At 41.1% G+C, this 25,705-nt stretch overlaps 1 long non-coding RNA gene across 2 annotated transcripts in view; it reads right to left on the bottom strand.

The window, feature by feature from the left end:
- The window catches only part of LOC136003529 (uncharacterized), an 86,486-nt gene extending 63,240 nt beyond the window's left edge, over positions 1-23,246 (bottom strand). The window contains exons 1-2 of one of the 2 annotated variants that reach the window (XR_010608117.1): positions 23,209-23,242; positions 22,978-23,085 (exon numbers count right to left, since the gene is read on the bottom strand). This is a non-coding gene — a long non-coding RNA (uncharacterized LOC136003529). Of the gene's footprint in view, positions 1-22,977 lie in introns of both variants that reach the window. The other variant, XR_010608116.1, reaches the window with a different exon arrangement.
- Positions 23,247-25,705: the final 2,459 nt, after the last annotated feature.

Genomic DNA, 25,705 nt, shown 5'->3' on the forward strand with positions numbered 1-25,705 from the left:
GATTAAGTTAATGCATTCTTTCCTTTCCTAGGTGTATTCTGTTTCCTTATTGCATCTTTACAGAAAGCATACAAGAGTTTGCTCATACAAGCAAAGAGGAAATTCTATTTAACTTCACACACTACTCTTAGAAAGGAGCAGTAAACTGAACAATACCTAGAGGCGAGAGAGGAATGAAACACATAAAGCAGCAACACTTCTTACAAGAGACATATACCCTGACACAGTAAGATTCAGTACTGGAAACAAGTACGACTTCAACTGGGGAAAGGAGAAGAATAGGAAAAACAAACAAAAAAGGCAGTTCAACTGCTAGCAGCCCCGTGCTGCCTCCCACCATCCATCCGAAGCTTGCTGTCACTTAGCACCACCACTGAGCTCTGCAGTGGCAAGCAGAATAGAATTCCCTACTAAACTGGACTGGCTCACCTCTCACTCAGACTTCTCACCACTACACTACAGTCTGCAACACAGGTGTGTGTAGCTAGGAAAACAATTGCACTTAACACCACTCATTCTGCACACCCCTGGCAAAAGACCTCCTCTCAATGCAAATGCTCCATCTCCTGCTATTCATTTAAACTGTCCTTGCCTTTCCTTCTCCATCCTTCACAGCAGCACATTACTAAGAACAAAGGGCAGAGAAAAGGCCAAAACTGGTTACTTATGCAGTACATTGCCTCGACTAATTGACAGAAAAATGTGCTCAATTGCCATTTCTTTTCCTTCCCTCATCACATGAAGCCATAGGCTTGTGCAACTTCTTTTATTAGTGCTATATCTGCAAATCTCTTTGGAACATTGCACGACAGCAATCTGCAGTGAAGTGTTACATTCAGTCTTTGCCCTTGGCATACTGTGCATGTCTTGATAGAAAGACAGAGATCATGCCTGAACCCCTGAATATTTGTAACAAGCTGTTGATATTTGCTTTTGGGTGACTAATGGGGGAAAAGCCAACAAAACATTACTGAGGTGTTTTTAATTCCCTGTCCTCTCATATCAGGCTGCTTATCTATTCTTTTAAAGGTTAAGCTGAGAAAGATTAACCTGTGAATAGGCAGCGTCTGATTAACTATCAAAAAATGAATACTTGCACTGATTTGGAATAAGATCAGAGGAAACACAAACAGTGTCAGCATGAACAGATAGAAGAAAGCTTGAGCCCCTGTGCCAGTCTGCCAAACTAGCGATAGAGATCCTTTCGTGCAGTGCTCTGTCCAAGCCAACAGAATCTGAGCAAAACACAAACAACAACAGAAAACACACAAACCCCCATGAGATAAGCTGCATAAACAGGAGCAGAGCTCTGATTTCCCTCATCCTAAGCCAACATCTGCCTATTCACCAGTTCTGTGTCCATCAGGGCATACTCATTGCCATGCAATACCAAAATTCCTTCTAAATCAATCACCCAAGATCCTAAAAGCAGTTCACCTGGTACATTAGCCTGTATGCAGTGCTACTACAGCTGCATTGCTGAACCAGCACAGTATATTTAGAGCTGTATATGTATATACAAATATGCACACCCTTACCAGTCCCAAAGAATTCCCAAATAAACAGTCTGCTCACTGCATTAATCCTGTTGCAATAGGAGCAACTACACTGTAAACTGGTGCCACATCAGTGCATGCATATACAGCTCTCCACCCTGATTATGCATGTGCTGCTTCTGTAATTGTGTGTAAATACAGTACGACAGCAGCTATCTTAATATTCTTATTTCTTCCAGAATACTTTCAATAGTCCTCTGATATTTAATTTCACACCACACATTCTTCTTAATAAATTCAGGTGTGTTTTTTTTAACTCAAAATCCTACTCCATCAGCATGGCTGAAATCAGTAAACAAGAATTATTGTTTTCTGTAGTGCTCTTTGTCAGGGCTGGTTCTACTATTTGTTGTAATTTATCGTAGAATCATAGAATGGTTTGGGTTTGAAAGCACCTTAAGATCATTCAGTTCCAACCTCCTGCCATGGGCAGACACCTAACATGAGACCATGTCACCCCAGGTCCTGTCCAACCTGGCCTTGAACACAGCCAGGGGTGGAGCATTCACCACTTCTCTGGGCACCCTGTGCCAGTGCTTCAGCACCCTTACAGGGAAGAACTTCTTCCTTATATCTAACCTCAACTTCCCCTGTTCCAGTTTGAACCCGTTACCCCTTGTCCTGTTGCTACAGTCCCTGATGAAGAATCCCTCTCCAGCATCCCTGTAGACTTATTCTGCCCCATTTAGCCCTTCTCCCTGTATACAGAACAAACCACTTTTGATTTTATTGATTTGCTTTCCACTCCCAATTATTTCATGAACATCGTATTAAAGCATCAGTTGACAAAATACTTTTTCTTATTTTCGTAATGTTTTACCTCAGTCTGTTCATTAATTTCCTGGGCTGACCACTGAACTTGCAAGTTGGGTTTTGTTGGTGGTGTTTATTTCTACCACCCAACTAAACTGTTCTGGGCTTTAAAATAACTTTTTCTGTTGTCCAAAAAACTTTCTTGTGCAATCGTTCTATTTCATGAATAACAGATTAAAACTTTGCAGGACACTTGAAGTATAAATCCTGGAAAGACGCACCAATGTATTTGTGTGATTTTCCCTTCTGTCCGTGTTCTGTGCGGAAAAAGTTCTCACTGAAATACGGAGAAAAGAAGGGAATTGCAAATAAGGGCAGTGTGTCTACAATGATGGCCTTTGCTAAGGCTGTACGAACTGTAACTGACACAGGATTCCTTGAGGTTCATGCTGATTTTAACTTCCTATTCTGGGCATGCAGCTTTCATGCTCAGAACACACCTAACTCCCACCTTAACTCCAAGTTCAAACTCATGCTTGCTACCAGCATTCCTTTCCTTCCCCCTGCTAAGATACTGATCCTTTACAACTCCTCCATGATCTTACCATGTTTTCACACTGAAAGTCAAACGTACCAGATTCTGACTCGCTTTAGAGGAAAAAAGATCAGATCAGATCCATTTTGCTAGAGCTTAGTGTACGTACAAGTCTTGTAGCAAATTAAAGTGTACCAAACCACGCAAATTAAACTTGTGTAAATGTTGAGATGTCCTTACTTCAGCCTAGTTCAGATACCCTTCAGCCTAACTTAGTTTTATTAGGGGTTAACTTTCTATACTACTTTAAACAGGTGGAAAGAGAAAGGTAAGTCATACGGTGCAGTGGTCCTGGAAAAGAAGGCTTGAGTGCTGACAGCCCCAACATGGAACAGCAGAGATTCTAATAATTTCAAATAAGGGAAAACTCATTTACACAATATCTTATTATGCTTCAGCTTTTCCTGTCAAGCTGGAGACCTCTGCACTAATGTGCTATTTCTATTTAATCTTTTCAAGCAAACTGAATTGTTTCTCTTTGCTGAGCCAGATCAGTTCAACCCTATACAAGAGCTATCCCCAAAATCACATTCCTTCTACTTCCAGCCCGCTGTTCCACAGAGAGCTGCCTGACTTACCACCGCAGGAGAGATCCACAAATGTCACCAAAACCTGCAGAGCACTGACCTTTAAAGTCCTCTGCTAAACTGTGCAACATGCGGTACTCTGAATAACTGAGTGGGAGGTAAAGTGGAAAACAGCACCATTCTCTTCCTTACTTTGTGTACACATATAAATTGGGTGTTAGTAAGTGATGATCATCATGAACATACCAAAATTATTCTTCAGTGTCCCAAACCTTTGTTCGCATGTCTCATGTGCAATTTTCCTCAGCAAAAGAGGAAAAAAAAAGCATAGGATAAACCAGTATTCCAAAGCGCATACAATTTAAATAGAAGATGAGACAAGAAGCAGAAGTGAAGTACAATATTCATCCTGGTGATGCTTTAGGGCAGCATTAAAATAGAGATGAAAGAGAAAGAGCAGGTTTTAGATGCTTGAGGAATGGGCTCCAGCTTTACTAGCTCTGCCTTCGTCACTGCTCTGTGCAAGACACTGTGTGCTTTATTTTGTTCTGTTTTGTCCATTTAGACTGTAAGCTCTTCATGGTAGGAAGCACTTCTCAGAGTGTAGTTCAGCAGGATCTGACATGGTGTGAAGAGAAGGAACAAAATATGTAAGCAGTTAATTTACCAGAAAGCTTCAAACCCTCAAAGTTCCAGGCATCTTTTTTTCCATTTTATGAATGCTGCAGAAAACACGCGTTTTCTGGGCATCTCCAGCATGCGGTGAGCTTACATAGCACTGTGTTAACATGGAGGCTGTGATTTTTGTTTTATAAAGAAATTAACTTTTTAGTTAATCCGAACTTTTGTGAACTTTCAACACATTATTTATGATGAGCTTTTATTATCTACAGTCAAGATTTAAACAACAACAAAAAAAAAATTAACAAATTAGATATCAAAACACCAACTGTTAATACACCACGAATAGCTGACCAGATTGCTCTAGTGACAGAATGGGCACAAGTTGTCACAAGGCTAACAACTTATCATATGTTTTCCATTTTTTCTTTCTGCACATTATGCTACTAACAGTGGGGGAAGTTTCCATCAGCTTCTGGGGGCAAGAGAGGAAATGGAGTCCATCTGGGTAGGAATTCATTACAAGTCCAATAATGACTCTCATCAGATGGATGAGCCCACTTCTTGTAATGTAGGGTAGTCTAAAAACACTGGGATTCATAAACACACATCCAGGAAGAAAGATAACCCCTAACTAGGCAAATTCACAAAAACATAATAGTAAGATGAGGCTCTCTCTTTGGAGTACAAACTCAAAAGGAATAAAATATAGTGAAATAATTCTTCAGGAATTCTTTGTGAGGTGTTTCTTCAACTGGGTCTGTCCTCAAATGCTGCTGCTCTTTATCCACAGTTACAATAATAAATTAATATAAAGATACCTTCACTCCAGGAAGGAATTTGCCCCAAGTGTAGTTTGACCCATAAGATGCAACGAGCATAATCAACAGGTAGGTGATGACCCATAAGCCAAATGTTTAAGCACATTCAGATACCTCATGCCTGACAACCTGAAGAGCAATCCATTCGTATATACTGAATAATCTGATACCATTTCCATATAGATGTCCGAATTCATTCCCTAAACACTTGGTGCTGGCACAGACCTCTGCAGTGTCAGTTCCAAAGCCTCTCTGTGGCTCTGTGATGCCAACGCTGTATTTTGTTTAAGGTAAGATTTATCCATAGGCTTCCATTTAAAGTAGAACAATAGCAACAGTTTGCAGATGTCCTCCATGTTAGCAGCAACAGAGCAGGAATACTAACCATAACTGGCAAACTTCAGAGGTTTAATTTCCCAGCATATTTATTTATTCAACTATTATAAAATGCCCATCACCTTGACAACAAGGCATTTACTTGCAAATCTGGAAGCACAGAATGGCATGAAGATACCTATACAGAGTGCAACGTTATGGGAAATGGCTCTCGCTGCTTTCTGAAAGGTAACTCCAAAAGAGTAGTGGGATGGGGAGACAGAGGAGGAGAGAACATCACACAAGAGAGAGATTCTGAGGCAGTTTGTTGCTTCTACCATAGCAGGCATTTGTTTGTGGGTATGTCTGAGAGTTGCAACCATCTGTACTTCTCAGAAACACGCTACATGCCATGGGCTTCAAGAGGTGTAAGCAGTGAGTATAGAAAAAGGGCCTCTGAAGGATGAGGCAAATCAGCACAAAAGTAAAAACACATGGACTCTCTGTAGACCTTTGGCTGGTAATTCAGGACAGATTCACTCTGCAGACTCTATTCAGGATGATCCATATGGACCAAACATAAACCTACCTATGTCCAATTTACCAAAGATTCCATTAATCCAGAGCAGCTTACTATCACTACGGAGAAAGCACCAAAACTCAACAACTTACATTTGAAACAAGGTTCTCTGTTCAGTGACATTTTTCTTTTTCTAAAATTAGATTCACTATGCTGTTGAGAGGAAGATCCAAATGGCATCTAAGGCCTGAAGATCTTAAAGTCTTTATTTGTGTGTGAAAACAATGTACATTAACACATATGTGAAGAATTTTAAAGCTGATCTAATGAAGCACTCACAACCTGACTCTGCTGAGACATACATCCAGTACAAACAAGAAATGAAATCCACTAAATCTACAAGTCCAGCTGTCAATCCCCTGTGCATCAGAACGAGCAGCTGTTCAGCATGTTATCTCACACATCCTTCCAGGAAATGAAGGGGCTGCTCCTCACAGGTCTGTCAGTTATCTGCTCTGACAAAGTAGTTTCAAACTTGGCTTGTGTCATTCATTTTATCTGCACGAATCAAAACACTGTCCAAGGCATCTACTGCCCTTGGGGTTGTGCAGCACCACAGACAAGCTGATGCATCATGATAAAGAAGGAAGAGGGACTCAACCTCCAATTCTTTTTCCACAATCATTTACAGTAGAGGCAGGCCCCGGAGTCCCTTCATCACATCACTGCATCTCTTAGTTGTCTGAGACCAGTATAGTAGCAGTACTTACTAAATGGCAACATGCAAAAATATCCGGACCATCTAAACAACCTCCCACACACCAAAAATGTTAAAGACTAGTAATTTGGTTCACAGACATTAGCAGAGTATGAGCTACAGAAACATCTAGTTTTAAAATTGGAAACTCTCACAAGGCAGCTTTTGCAGCCTTTTACCCTCCCCTTCAAAGCCAGGTTTTGCCCATCTGCCACATGCTGTATATAACAGGGTATGATGTATAGATAGAGCTGGTCAATGAGGATCCCCCTCCGCAAACACAACTTTGGGTTTTGATCATTACTTTAGATTTGTGGAACAAAAGGAAGGAAGAAATAAATCGGGACCCACCAATACATTCTAGTTGCAACATGACCTCTTCCCTACAGGTGGGACAACCTTCCTAAAATGTGAGGCATTCACAGGTTTACACAGTGTCGTTCTGTACACTGGAGCCTCAGAAAAACAAGTAGGGCTCTTTGAATTTTTACCCAATGTTATAAAAAATATCTTCTTGCCATTAATAGCCCCCATGTAGCATCTCCTCGATCAATACAGAATATTGGTGAGCTTGAAGGGACACCTGCTGGCAACAGGTAACATTACAAACACTTGTGTTAGTACTGGCACAGGAAGAGAACCTCAAATATTACAGCCTGTGATTGTGCAATGATCAATATTGATCATAGCAATGATCAACACTTTGCTTACTTCAGGATGCATGTGCAATTGCATCAGGGTAACCCTATCCAGCTGGGTTACAGAATCATAGAATGGTTTGGGCTGGAAAGGACCTGGATCATCCAGTTCCAACCCCCCTGCCATGGGCAGGGAGGGACACCTCACACATGCCGCCCAAGGCTCTGTCCAACCTGGGCTTGAACACTGCCAGGGATGGGGCATTCACCACTTCTCTGGCATCCTGTGCCAGTGCCTCACAGTAAAGAACTTCTTCCTTATATCTAACCTGAACTTCCTCTGTCTAATTTTAAACACATTAGCCTTTGTCCTATCACTACAGTCCCTGTTATGTGGCTGTCTTAAAACATGAATAAATTGAGTATTGCATCTTCGAAGCAGGCAGATGTTTAGCTAGAACCCGAATGTATTGCCATGCTTCTCAGAAGGGCCCTGCCAGCCGATCAAAGCAGCTGAAGCAGAGGTACCCTTGGCAGTTGAATGCAAGATTCCACCTCAGCAGGAAATGGCCACAAGTGACATGGGAGAAGAGGTACACACCTCAAAGACATACAGACCTAGAGTAGTGAATTGCAATTGGAGTTAGCACCTTTGAGGATCTGGACAAGGAAGGAAAGAACAGGATGTATAAGATGACAGGATGTTAAGAACATCACTAGGACATTTAGACACCTCCCCACACCGAGTTACTAAGAGTCAAAGGATACAGAAATACATAGCTTGTCCTCACCACTGAGATTCCTCAAAGCAGGAACTGGACCATGCCTAGACATGGGTGAGGATCCCTAGGCAAATGTGAACACTGTTTATGCCAGGAGCTAAAAAAACAGCACCAGGTGAACAAACCAGGGATGTGAACTCATCCTGCAGACAGTGAACAACTTGCCTCACTAGACTGTTTCTGCAAGCCACAGTACTGGTTCAAAGTCTTCACTTTCCACCCCATCTTCAAAGGCATCAGAACTTTTCTATAACACGATGCTGTGCTTTGTCACATTCAAATGATGCAACACCAGGGGAAGGATATCACCCTCTCCTAATTCAGCTTCTCATGCTTGTCTCGTAACACTGTACAGTGGGGAAGAAGCAACTTCTGCTTTAGATGCACAGGGCAGCAGACATGACACTGTTGTTAATGAAACTATTTCTTCTTATTCTAAAAAACTAATGTAACTATTTCTTCTTTTTATCCATATAAAGCGAGATACTTTAACTCCTTGAAAGCTCACATTTGCCATAAAAGGCCAACCTGCCTCAAAGCTGCTCCTTCACCACCCTTATCTTCCACACTCCTTATAAAAATTTATTAGCCAGGCTGCAGAAATCCTTTGGATGTGGGTTTCTGCTATGAAAATAATAATCCTGACAGACAGCTTCTTGCACTGAAAACCCAAAGGCAAGAAAGCAGAAGTCATCGCCATGGTAGCACTAACCGACTAAAACACTAAAACAACAACCCTGCATGTAGCTGGGACAGGTAAATAGACAGCATTTCAGAGGTACACCACATTTCAATGTCATGCTCTCTCCCACTAGCTATTACCAGCAAAAGCAGGCAGAACATTAGAGAAAGTGAGGCAAACCCACACAGACAGCATGCCATATGCATAGATGTGCTTTAGAGTTCTCTTCAGCACTTGTTCTACTGAATTATTGGGTCTCAACCCCCTTCCATGAAAAGATCAGGGATAAGAGTAGATTTCAAGACCACACTTGTCACTAAGGCTACATTCCACCCCAATTTCTGCTTTAAATATTTCTCCAACCTCAGAATGATGTTGATGAGCTGCTGTTTGCGAAGGTTTGACCTAAAAGACAGTAACTGAGAACACAATGGTTCCATGCAATTAACAGGAGGAAAAAACCCTCAAAACCCTTTCCTAAGGTTTTTATTTCCAAATAGAGTTGTGGGGATTCCTCCAACATCTTCCCCCCCCCTTAAACACAAAGCTTTTTAAATTCTTTTGCTTCAAGCTGATCCTCGTAATTAAAAGAGCTGATAAAAAAGCTTTTGTTAAATGGATCTGCGCATATTAGAGTTCATTAAAATGTAATTCCCACAAAATGGGACATTTTAATCTATCCATACTTGGGGAAAGAGGAAGGAAAATGAGATATTCTTCTCTCCCACCACCCCCCATCTATCTGTAGGCCACATGTGTTAATTACAATTTACTTGTCTAATTGAGAAAATCAGACATTAGCAAGTAGTTAACTAGTTATTAACTCAGTTACTCTTCAGAGATTTGGGAGAAATTATACTCTCAACTAAGGTGCCTGTTCCAGCCTGTGTATTATTACTTTGCATGTTCCTCAATCTAGCGAGTTGTCATTTAAAGGACTAAAACAGTATTAAAACTACTCCTTAAGTTGTAAGTTGCACAGAGGAATACTCCTATAACCATTTTACAGGACGATAAACTGTGGTAGAGTTTACACACAGACAACACTCCACATGATATTTGTTAGAATTCCGATTATACATTATTAACACAGAAAACCCTTCTGAGCAAAGAGAGGCAGCGTATGCAGTAACTACAAGCAGATGAGCCAAACCAGCACATGCCTTGCTATGTAAAAAGCTGCATGAACTGTTTGAGTTGATGAGGATAAAGCAGAAGGTCCCCAGGAGAGATCAGCATCAACCCCAACATGTTTTAGCATCAATACACTTTAAGAAGAGTCACATTCCAAGCTGCAGTTTGGGGGGTTTGTTTTTTTTTTTTTTTTGTTTTTTTTTTTTTTTTATTTTTCCTCAGTCAAAGGATGTTCCTTGACTAATTGAAAAAGAAAGCGTTTTGAGCTAGACCAAGAATTCTCTTCTTTTCCCTCCCATTTCCCCAGCTCTGAAACAGTAATAGCAGTAGTGATCTTGTTCTTTGAGATACACAGATTATTATGCAGGTGTTAGATACTGCTTTTTATAGTCTTCCCATGCTGTTATCAGCCCCATTATACACATTATGAACCCATACTCACATCATTCCTAAATAATAGCAAAACGGTAGTAAATTATTTGTAAATGGGAAACGTGCGCATGAAGTGACTGTTATCTGGGGATTCCTCTTGTCATCTCTACGCCTACTCAGATTTTCACACTGCAAGTGGAAAAACAGGGCTAGGCAGACATACAGGTTCCTTTATGGCTCACCCTTTAAACTTCATGCAGTTGGCCTAATTGGTGCTTCTTACAGTGCAGTACTTAACTATTTATTCTACCACTGATCCTCTCTATTTACACAACCAGGTTACTAGCTGTTTTAGCAACCAAGAGGAATCCAACTTCCCTTACAAATAAATCCCAGACACATCAAACTGGCAGCTCCCATCTCCCCACCTAGTTAAAGGCTATTTGGCTGAACTCCTGAGGCAAAAGCAGAGACACATCAGCAGTTTGGCATATACATTCTGAAGAGATGAGCTCCTAAGAAAAATTATGCTAGGAATATCATTCGCATCTGGTTAGTGGGAAGTGGGAGTAAAACACTGTTTTCCTTCTGTTTCACAGCTACCTTATACTGGTGTGAGTCATTATGTATAGTAAAGCACCATATGGGGTAAGATGGTCCAGAAGAGGCTTAATCCTCAGCTGGGGTAACTGATTCCTTGGAGTGGCACCATTTTCTACTAGCTTATCTGTTCAGTATATCAGCAGTTTCACTTGATGAAAAGCGCTCAAAGTATCAGACATCCAGTCTTGCAGGAAAACAAGCTCAGTATCTTTATGTATAAAGTTGATGGTTTTTTCTTTTCAAACTCTACACAGTAATAATCTTCACAAATGGTGTATCCTCATTCTAACTGGCACGTAATGAGCTGTTGATAGATGACAGCAATCAGGAGTGACTGCTATTATATCTTGTTTTGTGAGTGGCAGAATGAATAGCAGGAATTCATCTCAGAGTGAATGAATACATTCAAAGCCCCTTTCAGAAAGCAGGACCTTCAAAGCAGGGTTACCATTTCCAATGATTCAGTATAGCTCCAGGGTTTCTTCAGATGCTGGGCCAAGCTCATCCCCATCACAAGTCTTTGGAAATCAGGCACCAAAGCTGATTTTGGTTCACAAATTTGAACACAGAGGTTGTGCTTCGAAAACAACTGTTTCTGTACCTACTAATTGTATTGCTCTGTATGGTACATAGGACAGTTTATCCCTGTCAGCGGGTGGTCACCCTACTCAAGATAGCACTGCTTCACAGTGCTGCTCAAACACGCACTGCGGAGCACTCACTAGTCCCAAGCTTGTACATGAGGAGCTCCATGTTTTATTAAATAAGCTGCATCTTCAAATTTGGTAACTTCCCACTCCTCTCCTGCAGATACTTTTGAAATCCTCTTCCGACCACTACAGTGAACCAGCTAAAATTCACTGGGAATTCAAACATTTGCCTCCCACTGTGTGTATTGAATGTTAGATGATGAAAATAAATAAATAAAAAGCCCTTGAGTTTCCATCTGAACTGTAGTGTAAATACTTCTTAAGAGTTGAGCAAGTGGTTTGAAGAGCTTGTTTCACTTGTTCCATGCAAATATCAAGATTAACAGAGAGATTAATTATGTCCCATTTTTCATTTTACAAAGGATACAGGCAGATTTAGAATAACAAAAATAAACCCTCTGGATTAATATTCATAACACAATGCTGAGCAGTACAAAAGCAACTCATTTTTTATGTAGAAAGGGGAGAAAAACTGTCAAGAGTGCTCCAGAAGCATAAATACATATTAAGTAAGGAAGTCTCACAGGATGTACTTTCTCAGTCTGTTGAAAGAGGGTTGGGGGCTCAAAAAGGGCGTGCAACATGTCATGGTTTCAGGAAATGAAACCAAGTTAGAGAATTCCCAATCAAAATTTGATTTGGATCACGTCAAAACTCATATCTCTTCCTATTAAAGTTTTCTGTTCATCCTTATGAGGGTTGTAACTTTGGGTTCAGGCCCCTTAGCTTCAAAGCTCAGTAGGATGTTGGGTTGAGGTTCTGGTGCAAGTTATGCCTGTGTTATTAGCTAGACAAGTTCATTCCACAGGAAACACTGGACAAGCAAAACAAAGAACTGCTGTCACCACTGCCCCACACTTTGGTGATAAATACAAGCCCAATTCTGAAACATACAGCACTGAGGATTGAAATTAGAGGAATTAAATGCTGCCTGAGAAAGTAACTAATCTTGCCCTTTACAGGAGCTATTGAAGTAGAACTTTGTGACTTTTCAACTTCTCACTTCACCTAAACATATACTTATCTGAGAACTGCACATTAGACACACAACTAAAACATATTACTACACCAATAATAACAGCAGTATTAATTCCTAAAACTCTAACAAGCTTTGAATTGTTTAGTTTGGTATTAAAAGCCTGTAGGTTTTTTCTAATGGAGTAACGGTATTAGGGAGACTCTCAGATTTTATTTTTACATTTTCGAGCTTTGTAAAACTAAGAAATCTTGGCAATATCACAATGTGTTATTTAAAATTATCATTACACTTAATATCCTGATCATTAGAGGCACTGAATCACAGTTTCTGCACGCTGAAGGTCTGCAACACTGTCTTGCGTAGGTGGTTCAGTTATTCAGCTCAGGTTATAACAAATACTGGATTATCCAAGATCATGAGATGACGCTTCAAAACCAGCAGGTTTAAGAGACTATGAGCAGAGAGTACATGATGCAGGAACATGCAGATTTGCAAAGATTCATTCATTTATGAAAGGAAGAAAGCCTGACAGCTTGAAGCATACTGCCAGTAGCTGAGAAAACATTTACTTCTTGCTGGAGCAGACCTGGGTGTTTGCTCTTTGAATAATGAAATCAAAGAGAAATTCCAGTATTCCTCCTGGCATCTCTTGAGCCCTCTTTTTGACTCTGCCACTGCTTTCAGACAATTCTGGAACTTATACATGGAAGAATCTTCTACATAAAAACACCCATGATTCATACCATTTGCTGCGTAAAGTTTCTTTCACTTGCATCAGTACTGGGCATGCAAAATGCTGAATAATGGCTCCCTAGCACAGATACTAAATGAACACCACAACACTGGTTTATGAAGCAGACTTTACTGATGTATAAGTTTAAAGAAAAACCAAACAAACCCCAAACACAAACCACATAAGCAACCTCAGACCACACTGGAACTCTTGAGAGAAGTACCAGAAGATCAAGGCGTAACTCTTGTGCAGGAATTATGCTGGATAAAATTGGCCCTTGCATCATCTGTAGATATTGAAACCACTGTGTAGTTCAGTGCACAAAAGATTCAGGTCTTCAGCTGTTAATTCAGCTGGATCAGGAATAGTTACCTCCTGTGCTTCACACGTGATGGGGGTCAAACAACCAAAAATGCCATTTGTCTTTCTGCAGCTGAATCCCATTTTGACTTTCTCAGTTTGTAATACCACATCCTCTACTTCCCCACTAATTATTCCTTATTAGAAACTGTGTATTTGCTTCTTTCTTTCTTTCTTCTTGTCTTTATTAAATGTCATCTTACTGATTCGGAGGCATTTTCCCAATGAATCAAACTTATTTAAAGTTATATTCCATCTTCTCAAGCACTGACAACACCCACCTCTCCCTCCAGGTTTGTCTAAGCTCTAAGTAACTGAGAAACTTCTAAAAGTTTAATTTAACATGCCACACATTTATAATCACTTAAGATTTCATAGTTGACATTATTCGATATGCTATGGCCTCTCCAAAACAATTTCACACATTATCAGCAAGGTTGCACTCAGATCCTCCTGTCTGGAAAAAGCTGCTCTCTCTAGATCAGGAGTCATACTGCAGAACTATGTGTGGTACAGGATCTCTGACACTCAAAGGAGGATGTGTACTACCAGTAACTACAAGGCAGTGGGATTTATAAATGGAGACATGCACATACACATAAATACATGTACACTCTGATTTGTTATTTTCAGCTCACCATCTATTTATGAATTTTATCAAGTATATTTTAAAGAGACATTTATTGAGGCAAGTTTTTTCTTTCACTTTTACTAGCAATCAGGAAAATCAAGGGGATTAAGTCAGCCCTTTAATGACATTTTGACTTCTTTTGCATCAGCTTAAGGTAACAGCCCATTTTATATATTAGATGCAGACAGATCTTAATACGTATAATTATGCAGTTTGCAAATGTGACAGCTCTGATGTTGCTGCAGTACAAGTCTATGCAGTTAAATTAGAATTATAATGACAGTAATTACACTAATTAGTCTTTTTTTTTTCTAGTTTGTTACCAGCAAAGTTTTGCATATTTCTGTAACAGCTACTTCTGCTTTCTCCTAAAATTCCACCATAACCAATTCACTAAAATGCTAATTTATCACAGCCATATAATACACAACATTCAGACTCAAAAATGCAAATGCCAAAAGGGTAAGACTTAAAATCCATGCAATGCTTTTCATAAATTATTTACACGGATGGTCTGCAACTGCAATCCTTAGAAGTTTAGACAGGCAGAGGGTGAAATATTTAACGTAATCCACAGGCAGCACCACAATTTCTATGCAAGAGTACACACACAAGAGACTACCCTGCAGATGACATGGAAACAGCAAGGCTTCCATTTCTCTGGCAAAGCAACAAGGCTTTGAGCAAAGTAAGTGCTACAGAGCTCATGGGTGCAGACTTCACTTAGAACTGGATCCCCTCCAGATTTTGTTATTCCACTAGAGGGGCACAGGACAGTGTTCCACTGTTGTCATCAGCTGGCCACTTGCACTGCATGTGTTCTAGTGATAACTGCCAACAGCTTTAGCTGAGCCCGAGCTGGCAATTTCCACACCATCATCATGTTTTCGGAAGTTTATTACTCAGTTATAAAAGCTGGCTTCAAAGCTGAAGCTCAACAAACAACAGGGAATGAACCGGGGCATGTTATTTGCTTTTATTCTCCCTGGTTTAAGATAACAAATGGGAAGAAGCTGGAACTGATCTAATTTCAGCTTTTTCTTTAATTGCTTTTTTAAGTATTTCTGAAGAGTAACAGTTGTGTTGTTTTTTTTTTTGTTTTTGTTTTTTAAAGCTGCTTACAGCAAATGAAAACTCAGTCATGTAGTTCTTTCAAATCCACATTCGAATTGGTAAAACTAACAAAACGGGAATAACTAACCAAATGTCTTAAAATGCATAAAAGGCACATTGTTTGTCCTCTGTTCTAGCCAACATTGCTTCAAAACTGTAAATGAACTATAAATCCATCCCATGTATTTGTACACTGCCTGTCACAAGAACTCCACTGAAGACTCCAAGTCATGTAATAAGAACCTTCAGGCTGTATGTCAGTCAATTTCAGAGATAACCTTTGCCTGTCAAACAAACAAAAATTTTCTTACTTTAATGTCCACATCCCCATGTCATCATCACTGCACCATCCCGCATCTCCCCCTTTTTCTCCTCCTTCCCCTTCAGTCTAGCGGGTGGCAGACCTGTCACTGAAGAGACTTGAAATCCTTTGTGCACGTAGATATGCAAGTATGAACAACCAAGCAATTGTAAGGAGTGCTGTACCATTACAGGGATGATGCATTATGATCCACAAAGTTTTGAAGAGACTCAACCTCATCAGCTTCAATTTGTTTGCTCATGCTGCAATTCAATAAGAACATCGGGTGAGCCCAGGTGAAAGATTTGTCATCTATTTCTCAGAGAGCAAGGAAAAGCCATTTGTGGCCTCTACCCTTTGAAAGAAGTTCTGCCAAGTAGGGATGTTGGCTGCACCCAAACTGCCTGCAGCTTCCTGAGCCAGCCCTTAAGCCAAAGCAGGATCCCAGCCATTCTGCCTAGGGGTTTGGCATGTCACTGGGACTGGTCCTGGAATGATTCTGCCAATATCCTGCAGCAGAGGGAGCAGGGAGGAGAGCAGAAGGACAAAAATTGTGTAAGCCTAACTGCTGATTTAAGTGTAATAAATTGAATGTTAAAAACCTAATTTGGGGAAAAAAAAAAAAACAAACAAAAAACAACAAACCAGTAGAATTGGTTCAAGGCATACAAGATTAACAGCATGATTCCAGATTCTTCCCTGTTTGTAACTAGAGACCTGGCCATGAAGAACCTACTCATCCGGCATTGCAACTCCATTTTACTTTAAGCACTGTATGCTATATGAATGCAATGGTTTAAGATCTCCTTATTACCACCACATCACCTAAAACGCTGCTCTACCAAGCTGACAACTTTCCTGCACAGTCAACATTAACTTGGTCATAGTGACCTTGTTAACCACCCTAATTCACAGAACCTCTTGCTCAGTCCTTGTAAATGGCTCAGAATCACTGCTGTCAAACTGCATGGCTATAGATACCTGGACATGAACTTATAGCACCCAGTAGTCCTGAATTTGCAGGACACATTGAGGCCAACCAGACACATCAATGTAATTGCTCTGGGAGATTTTAAACAGAGGTTCTACCCATTTAGGTGTTATTTTATGTTAAAGTAGCAAGAAAAATGAAACCATTCCCTTGCAGTTACATATTCTGTAACTGTCATCTGATGGGGTTTTTTTGCACACCGTCTCAGAAATAGCGACTGCTGAAGACAACAGTAGTTTGATCAACATTAGTTTCTTTGTTCCTAAGTGTAAAATAAAGGTCAAGGCACAATTATGCCAGGTTTCTTGCAAATAAGCATTGAAAAGGGGCAATTCTTAGCTCAAAGAACTCATCAAGTTAATTTACAGAGCGTACTGAAAATGGGTCAGACACATAAAGCATGGAAAGGAAGATCACGACAACAGGGAAATAGGATTAAAGCCAGACAGCTAACGTACAGTAACAGCCTCAGCTTCTTGTCAGGTTATCCTTTGCTGAACAACAAGGGTTTAAGAGTTCTTTAGAGCTGCTTCTATGCCAGGTTTATCCTTTCACTAAAAAAACCACTTCCCTGCAAGATGGTCCTCAAAGAAAACCGTTTGTAAGACAAGTTTAAACATTTGCTCTAGTTAGTAAGTCATTGAATGAACAAAGTTCATTCACGGATTGGCACATGTAATTTTCAGGTTTATCTGTTTCAAATGCTGAGCTCCTACCAACCCCAGAACACACAACAGAGAAGATGCAGAGACATCTGACTCGAACACACATGCAGCAATGCAATTACAAGAGAGCAGAGCCTTCTCTGCTGAGACCTAAGCTCTGCAAAGCAAATAATCTAGTGTGCAGCTCACTGTGAACCACTCCAACACCAGGGAAAGGCATTTGTTCTGACTCAACCTAAGAGCACATAAGCAAGCAAATTACAACCGCACGTACTGGCTATCAACACTGATAGCAGCCCTCCAGTGCCTACAGGGGCCAACAGGAAAGCTGGAAGGGGGCTTTGGACAAGAGCCTGTAAGGACAGGACAAGGGGGAATGGCCTTAACCTGCCAGAGCGGAGACTGAGATGAGCTCTTAGGCAGAAGCTCTTCCCTGTGAGGGCGCTGAGGCACTGGCAGATGATGCCCAGAGAAGCTGTGGCTGTCCCATCCCTGGCAGTGTTCAGGGCCAGGTTGGATGGGGCTTGGACCAACCTGCTCTAGTGGAAGGTGTCACTGCCTGTAGCAGGGGGTTGGAACTGGATGAGCTTTAAGGTCCCTTCCAACCCAAATGATTCTACGATAATTTAAAGAGACACATAATGACTAAGCTATCTATGTACTAGAATGTAGTAGTTGGAATTGCTTAAAAAACACCTGAAAACATCATTGAAAGGACGAATTTGCTATCAGTGAACACTCACAGAAGTTTGATACTAATCTGTTTAGAAAGAAACAATTTACTCTGTACTAGGTTCACTGCAAAACCACAGAAAAATATTATGAACTAGGGGAAAAACACACATTGAGACAAAGTAAACCTTCAGATAGCATGTCCTCATGTACCTTTCATGATTCAATTTACAAGCAAGCCCTCAATTTGAAATTTAAATTCCATTTCAGTAGTGCCATAGGATACAAAAATCAATGGTGGAGAACTGGCAGCCAAGTACTCATGCTTTTCTGCAAAATCATCTCAGAATCTAAACAACACATGTACTTTTTTAATGAAAATATTAGAACCCCTTTAAAGTCAATCTCTTACCCTCTTCTGCAAAGACAGGAGACTCAATTAAGCAACAGTTTCAGCAGGGGTTCCCAAGATCCTTCAGAAGGTAATAAAAACACCACAGCATCAAACCACCACACTGCATTAGAATTCGACCTTTTTTTTTTTCCTGATGAAACTTGTTCAAGGTTGTCTGGAATACTGCTAAAATGTCCTGTTGTATGAGAACAATTTGTAGCATAGTCTGTCACCTCTCTGCTATAGGCACAATATGAAAATCTGTTAAAGCCTGTAACAACACTGGACTTTTCAGCGGCAAAACCTGAAGCAAAAGCTCACTTTATATGATTCTAGTAAATCCATTTTTACACATAGCACTGTCCACTGGACTTTACTGACCCCTGTAATATCCACTCACAAGGGAGAGTGAAGCGCAGTGCACACTGTTGTACAGGATGTTCTCCACCACCACATAAACTCAACCCACATTCAGAAAACTCAGCAGAACATGGATTATGAGAACACAATTTTCATTGAAAGGGGTGTGGTATTGTGTAAACGGCTTTGTAGAAATCTTCAGCTCATGCAATGCTCCATTTAAAACATGTAACCCAGAAAGTAAATCTGCTAACAGATCCAATCCAAACCTGATCTGAAAGACAACTAACATACTAAACATTTAAGTCTGACTAAGTCTTTGCATTGACACAAAAACATCCTCTCAGAGACTCTGGAAATTAAAGTAAACGTAAGAATGTGCATGTTTTGGGTTTTAATTAAAATAGCAAACAAGTGACACTACAAAGTTCTATATATTCTCCATGTTCTAGAAGGATCACAAACAAGAAAGAAGTTTGTTCCAAATAATGTGCCTTTCCTCAAAGGGGGGGGGTGGGGGGGGTGGGGGGGTGGATATTGGAAAAAACCATAAGTTTAGGTCTCTTGAATACTGGTAAATACATTATACTATAGACCAAATTATACCAAAGTACTCAACATACTACAGCATTTCAACAAAGCCTGTGAATATCAAACACTTATGAACAGTTGCTCTATCTTTTTGGTAACTCTATTACTTGAGTTCAGAGAAGGTTTATGGACTAGAAAGCCTCAGATATGGTCATGAATGTTTGATGCCTTCACATACACTGTTACTGCTGTAATGTCACTCCCTGCTGGAATTACTACATACAGACAGCCTGTGGTCATTACAGGCCAGTGGGAGTGGTTTGAGTATTAAAATTACGTACCTCCTACACTGCTGGACTATTTTTCACACTGCAATTGGTACTAACTCATTCAGCATGTTTCTCAGAGGAAATGGTATGGTCTTTGAAACTGCAAAAGAAACTACTAGCTATCAGTGTTTGTACAATGCCTAAAATCAAGTTTGCTAATGTGAGGTACTTTCAGCTTTTTTACAGTCTATTTAGAAAGACTGAGAAATGGACACATTCCAAAACCACACAGGATTACTGTAGTAGGACAAGAAATTTGACATATATGTCTTTGTCATACTGAAGAGAGTAACTCAGCAGTGCAGTGGGTTATACTTGTTACAGTACTTCTGTAATGCTCAAGTGCAAGTCTATATACAACTAATCCTCACTACCAAAGCACTGAGGAACCCCGCAACCTCTCTCACACAGTGGAGAAATACCCAAGTGTTGACAACTGTTTGCCTCCCTTTTTCTTCCTCCTACCAAATTTCATTCCCTCATTCACATTTCCAAGCCCTACTCCTTCCACTCCCACAGATGAACAAGCCAGGAGACAGAGAGGCAAATTCCCAAATTGTAACTTCCAAAACAATATGCTGTGAGAACAACAAAGGAATGAACAGAAACAGATCTCCAAATTCTAGTTGCAGTGGGGAACAAAAAAAAGAGTGCTCCCAGAGGAATTAAATTCAGGGCCTTTTTACAACAGCTTTATCTCCCTCTCTGCATCTGCCAGCTCACACACTGCTTGTGCATCCTGCAGAGCAGTTGCTCTCAGCCCTAACAAGTGCTGACAGGGCCCAGCCCAATTATAACCAAGCAACCCACAGGATATTTTTTTTATTGCAACATTACCTTTAAAATGCTTCAGTCACTTTTTCGTCACAGCAACAGCAGTAGAGGCTTTTCTTTCCTGCCACCCCACCCCCCCCCCACCGCCTTGTTCCGCTCTAAATTCTCTGCTCATTCTGCTATTTGAACAAGAGGAATATTGATTTGCTGTCCTATTGGCACTTCAGAAAGGCCTCAGCTCCCTTCTTGTTTCAGTTTCAGCTAGATCCCAGCAGATTTTCCTCCCCATCAAATAAAGGAACTGAAGAGGGATCGCACAGGGAACCAGACGACACATCAGTGCAGACACAACCAATGCTCTTCCCATTGCCCGTCATCTCTCCTTACATTCACTGGAACAGGAGAGGGGACCAGGAGGACCAGCAGCATCCATACTCCCACATCCTCAGCCACTTAAGCCCCAACAGCAGGAAAGAGGTGAATCCCAAATCTCTACCTTGGGCATCCCTCAAGGAGGACTTTTCTTTTATGATCTTAGAATTAGATCATGCTGCATGGCTTCAGGGCAAGTCTTTTTAAAATTCCTTTATTTTATCTTTATCCTGGGAGATAAAAAGTTACCACAGCACTTCATCTATGGAGCTCACCTTCTTCAATCTTAATACCAGACTGCAAGGATATTAGAACCCACTTATACAGAGGTCCAGAAAACACTGCTTGAAGTTTAGCTTTATTCAGGCATTTGTCTGGTCATGGTTTTTAATCTTGAGTGGTACTGAATAAACTTAATCAGATTAAAACAAACCAAACCTAGATTACCTGACTGCACAGTGCTAGATCCAACCTCACAGGCTGGCACTGCCTACATCCAGCACAAGCTATTGGGGAAGATGCCCCCAAACAAAACCACCCCTGAAACTGACACCTTCAACAGCACCTACAAACACAAGCTTCCATGAAACAACACTGGATTTGTGGGGGGCTGCTGATGCGAAGGGCTGACCAATGTACAGAGGGGTTAGGGTTAAGCTGCTTGCTTAACAGTGTTACTGCTTAGTGGTGCTTACTCAACAAATGCCTGCTCAACACTTGTCCTGCTTGCCAGAACAGGGTGGGAGGACCAAGGCTATTGATAGGAGGAAGGAACAGTAACTCCTGTTCTCTGGACCCCTAAACCGACTGAAAACAGCTTTGCAGTTTGGACAGTGACTGAATGACCAGGGAACATGCGCAACGACTAGAGATGAAAAGTTCGCTTACTTCATCTTGAGACCCTTGCCCACGACCACCAGGAGACAATACGCAAGCAAGGACCTTTTACCTCATTATAATATGAAGCAGGGATAGGTCATGACTATGTATAGGCGTGTTGCATAACCTCATGAATATGTAACAGCTTAGAGGATAAATATGAAGGAGAACAACGCTGAGGTGCGCATGCCTTTGGAGGAGCAATCCCCCATGCACCTCAGCGCTGAATAAAGCATATCTACTTTACAACTTTAACGAGTTGTGAGGCCTACCCGCGTATCACTGCAGCAAGCAAATGGACTTGGCTGGGTTACCATTAGTGAAAGGGTCTCTGTAAGATACATGTACACAGGGAGCAGATGGACATGGATACACCCGGGGCTGGACCTGCCAGAGGTCATGTTGGCTTTAAACCCTACTCTTCACGTACCTCTGATGTAGCTTCATGCAGTGAATTAACAACACAACCCCTCAACACAGGCTCTGAACTGCAACGTGCACCTTCAAAAACACTCTGGGTGACTTCTGAACTCAAAATCTCGACCCTTTCGCTGCCAAATTCCCACCTCATAAAATTGAGCCTCAATTAATGCAATTGCTTCTTCTAAATGAGTATTGCTCCCCTGAACATCTTCCCATAAAGGCCATTTTATTTACGCTTTTAACATAACAATTTATTTTCTTTCCCATAGGAATTCACCACACTTGATAGTCACCTGAGTCCCACTGCCCCAGTTAATGGCTCCTGCTTGGAAATCGCTTTTCAAACCACAGAGGTCAAAACCCCATCACACTTTCACTAATTCTGTGACCAATGAACACGTGTGGTTTGGGGTCTCCCCTCACGCATTCTAGGACAGAACTGAAAATAGGCCTCTTAAGGCAAAGTTCCCTTTTTCTTCCACACCAAGGGGCTTCGATTTGAAAAGGGAGCAGCAATTTAAAAAAGAAGTCAATTCGCATATTGAACACTTCCACACGCCTACCAAAAACCCCACAAACGGCCCCTGAACCATTAAAGACGGTATATTACATTATAAACATAAATAGAGACGCGCATATGCCATTAAACGCTGCTTACCGCGGGCCCCCCTCAGCTCGGCGACCTTCGGCCAGCCCCCTCAGCCCCTAACGGCCATTAACGGCCACTAACGGCTGTTAACGGCCCTCAGCAGCTCGCGAGCGGGGAACGCGGCCGCCGGCATTTTAAGGTCAGAATACATTAAATCAGCTTCTTTGGGGCTTGATTTTTCTTTCGCCCCCTCATCTCTGCGGGACCAGCCCTAAGGGAGACCCGAGCCCCGCGGGGCTTCGCCGCCTCAGGAACGGCTTCGTGGCTGACGGAGGCCACTCCTCACCCGGGGTCGGCAGCCATCATGGCTCCCTAAAGAACGGCCACCACACGGTATGGCCCAAAAGCAACCCAGACGAAACTCAAGAGCAACACGTTCTACCTTCAATAGAAAGAAGGCAAAATAAGTATTTGTACCCATCGCTCCCGTCTCACCTCCTTTCTGCTGCACGCGGCCATGGCAACAAGCCCGAACTGCATGAATCCTTCAGGATGAGCACTGGTTTTCATCATGGAGCCTTCTCCCCACACCGAGCTGTGTGCCTGGAGTACGGGAGAGAACGGTACCACCCTCACTGCCACAGGTGAGCCCGTTAATGAGTGCTAATGAGCCGGTGATGAACACAAAGGGGGCCTCATCACCCGGTACCCAGCGCAGGTGCTTACAGTCACCATCCCTAAGGCTTGTTCCGAACTGGCACGGACAGTGGTGGCCTGTAAATGGCCACAGACCCTTCCCCTGTCAGACTAACCCCTTTTCTAAACTCCATTTTATCGTCTATAATCGAAGAAATCTGAGTGCTGCTGGAGTAACGCCCTCTTTTAAACTCCAGGTGAGAAGAGAGCACCATATTCCAGGTGGTGCCTAATGCGGAGTATATTATCAAAAAAATGCAAAAAAACCACCCTAAATAAAAACACAACCACCCAGCTATCAGCGCCTTGTATGCCATCTGTTTAGGGCTGTGCTTATTCCATAGGGGGTTGCAGAATTGTATGCAGAAACTCTGTGATTCTCTTATTAAGACAGTCTGATTTAAGAATTTCAGTGCATCTGCTGCATGCGGAGCTTTAAGAGTTAAATTAATCTGGTATACATTTTAAGTAACAGCAGTTTAGCACCTTACTGTGCTATTGATCCTATTTTCTTCAAGGAAGTTCCATAAATGGTATTTTTTTTAGCACTGTGGGAGTCTTTTATTACTGCTGTAATGCAAATCAAGCAGTTATGATCACCACAGACTGATCTTGCTCTTTAGAGATTGAAGCCCCAGGGACAGAATTATCTTCTGATGAATTTGACCAAATGGATTTTCAGGACTTTGATGATGTTGCTTGTGGGTGTATGTGTGTGCGTGTGCCACTTTTCTCCGTCAGAATTTACATTAAGACAAATGAAGAATGAAAAAGAAAAACAGGATTGTGGATATAGTTGTGTCAGTATAAACATACTTTACAATTAGATAGCTATTACCATAGAGTAAGGGAAGAACTAAACCAGTATAAATCACTTTTATACTAACTTGATTGCATCCACCAAGGACTTCATAGGAGCATAACTCTTCTATAAAAAAAACCAAACCCGTTGCCAACATTATTATTCCAGTAAAATGTAAATGCAGACTAGGCCTTAGATACCAATTAAACTGCAGTTGACAGAAATGTTATTGTCTAAATAGAATAAATGTAACAGAACAAAGAGCAAGATAAACAATGAAGAAATAATAGAAACAGATATCTGTGATATTGTTGAATTGTCCAAGGAGAAGATTTGAAGAGAAATTATTTTATAAATCATTTAAGGAACTTCTTTGCTAGGAGGATGCTAGTAGTTTGGAATCTTAAATGTGAAGCAGCTGAAATGGGTTCTTACAGTCTTTTGTGTATCTATCTATCTGTCTATCTATCTATCTATCTATCTGTCTATTTATCTATCTTTGTGAGTCACTCTGAAAATGTACCTCTAGAGCCAGATTCATCACTTGCCCACCAACCAAGTTCACTTTAGTGAATTACAGTTATTCCAAAAACTTCATGTAATTCCATTTCCTTTAGAACATGTGGCTACTCAGAACACCAAGTGATCTCTGGGAAGAAATCCATAATGAATTGAAATCTATTGCTGATATTTTATGTGAAAGAGCTTATTGTCCTTGCACGGTCCTTTAACAATTCCTAGGTTGCAGAGTATTTAAGGCAGAAGGACTCTGTATGCAGAGTCCATTAATTTCTTACTGTGCTCCCCCTTCATGTGTCCCCACAAAACCTAATACATTGGTTTATGCTTTTTTTCCCCTTTTCTCTTTCTTTCTGGTTGAACCACTGGACTTCTTCACAGCAAATAAGGGGAGGAAAAGGAGAGTGAAAGGGAGGAAAGGGAAGAGCATTAAAAGAGCCATGGAGAAGAGCGTCAGTAAGATTTATGGGTCATATATTGCCATAGAAAGGCTGTAGGTGGTAAGGAGCATGCTGTTTTGGCAGTAATTTATAGTTCCTTGCTATGACAGACTCCTAGACCGAAGATGAAAAAGGTGCTATTAAAGCAAAAGCAGGCTGTCTAGAATGTTGTAAACAAGGATCTTCTTATCATAGCTGCTACAACCTGTTAGTTGATCATTTGCTGGGAAATTAGCAAAGCTGTAACCTTTTCCAGGTTCAGTCTGGGACCCTTAGAGTCAGAATTCATTTGATTGTCTGCACCCCTTTACTGGCATGACTGAAGTGATGGAGCAGAATAAAGATGGTTTTGCTGCTTTGCTATTCCTCTGCAACAGGAATAAAAATAGACTGGTACAAATTACCTTTTAGTCTTCCATAACTAGGAAGGTATAAATTTAATGTTTTGGTTAAAAGAAAACCCAAACATCTCTAGTTAAAAGAGATGGCTTGAGCTCTGAATTTGGCTGGGGCATACAGGTTATGAAATTCCAATGGGCATTCCCAGGATTTTGATGTTAAATTTAGTTTCCAAATTTCTAAAATCTTGCTGCGCTATTCGGAGAGCTGTCTCTGGTTCTAGGCTAAGCCGTTGTTTCTTGAAACATACCATAAACTAGAAAGAAGTTTAGTTCTTCATAAGTGAAGTGAATCATGAAACTAAGACTATTTCTTTTCCATGCTTTTCTTAGAGATTGACTTGCTCACATCTCAAGTAGGGTGCCCT

The sequence above is a fragment of the Lathamus discolor genome, chromosome 22 (assembly GCF_037157495.1).
Source record: "Lathamus discolor isolate bLatDis1 chromosome 22, bLatDis1.hap1, whole genome shotgun sequence".
NCBI classification, from domain to species: Eukaryota; Metazoa; Chordata; class Aves; order Psittaciformes; family Psittacidae; genus Lathamus; species Lathamus discolor.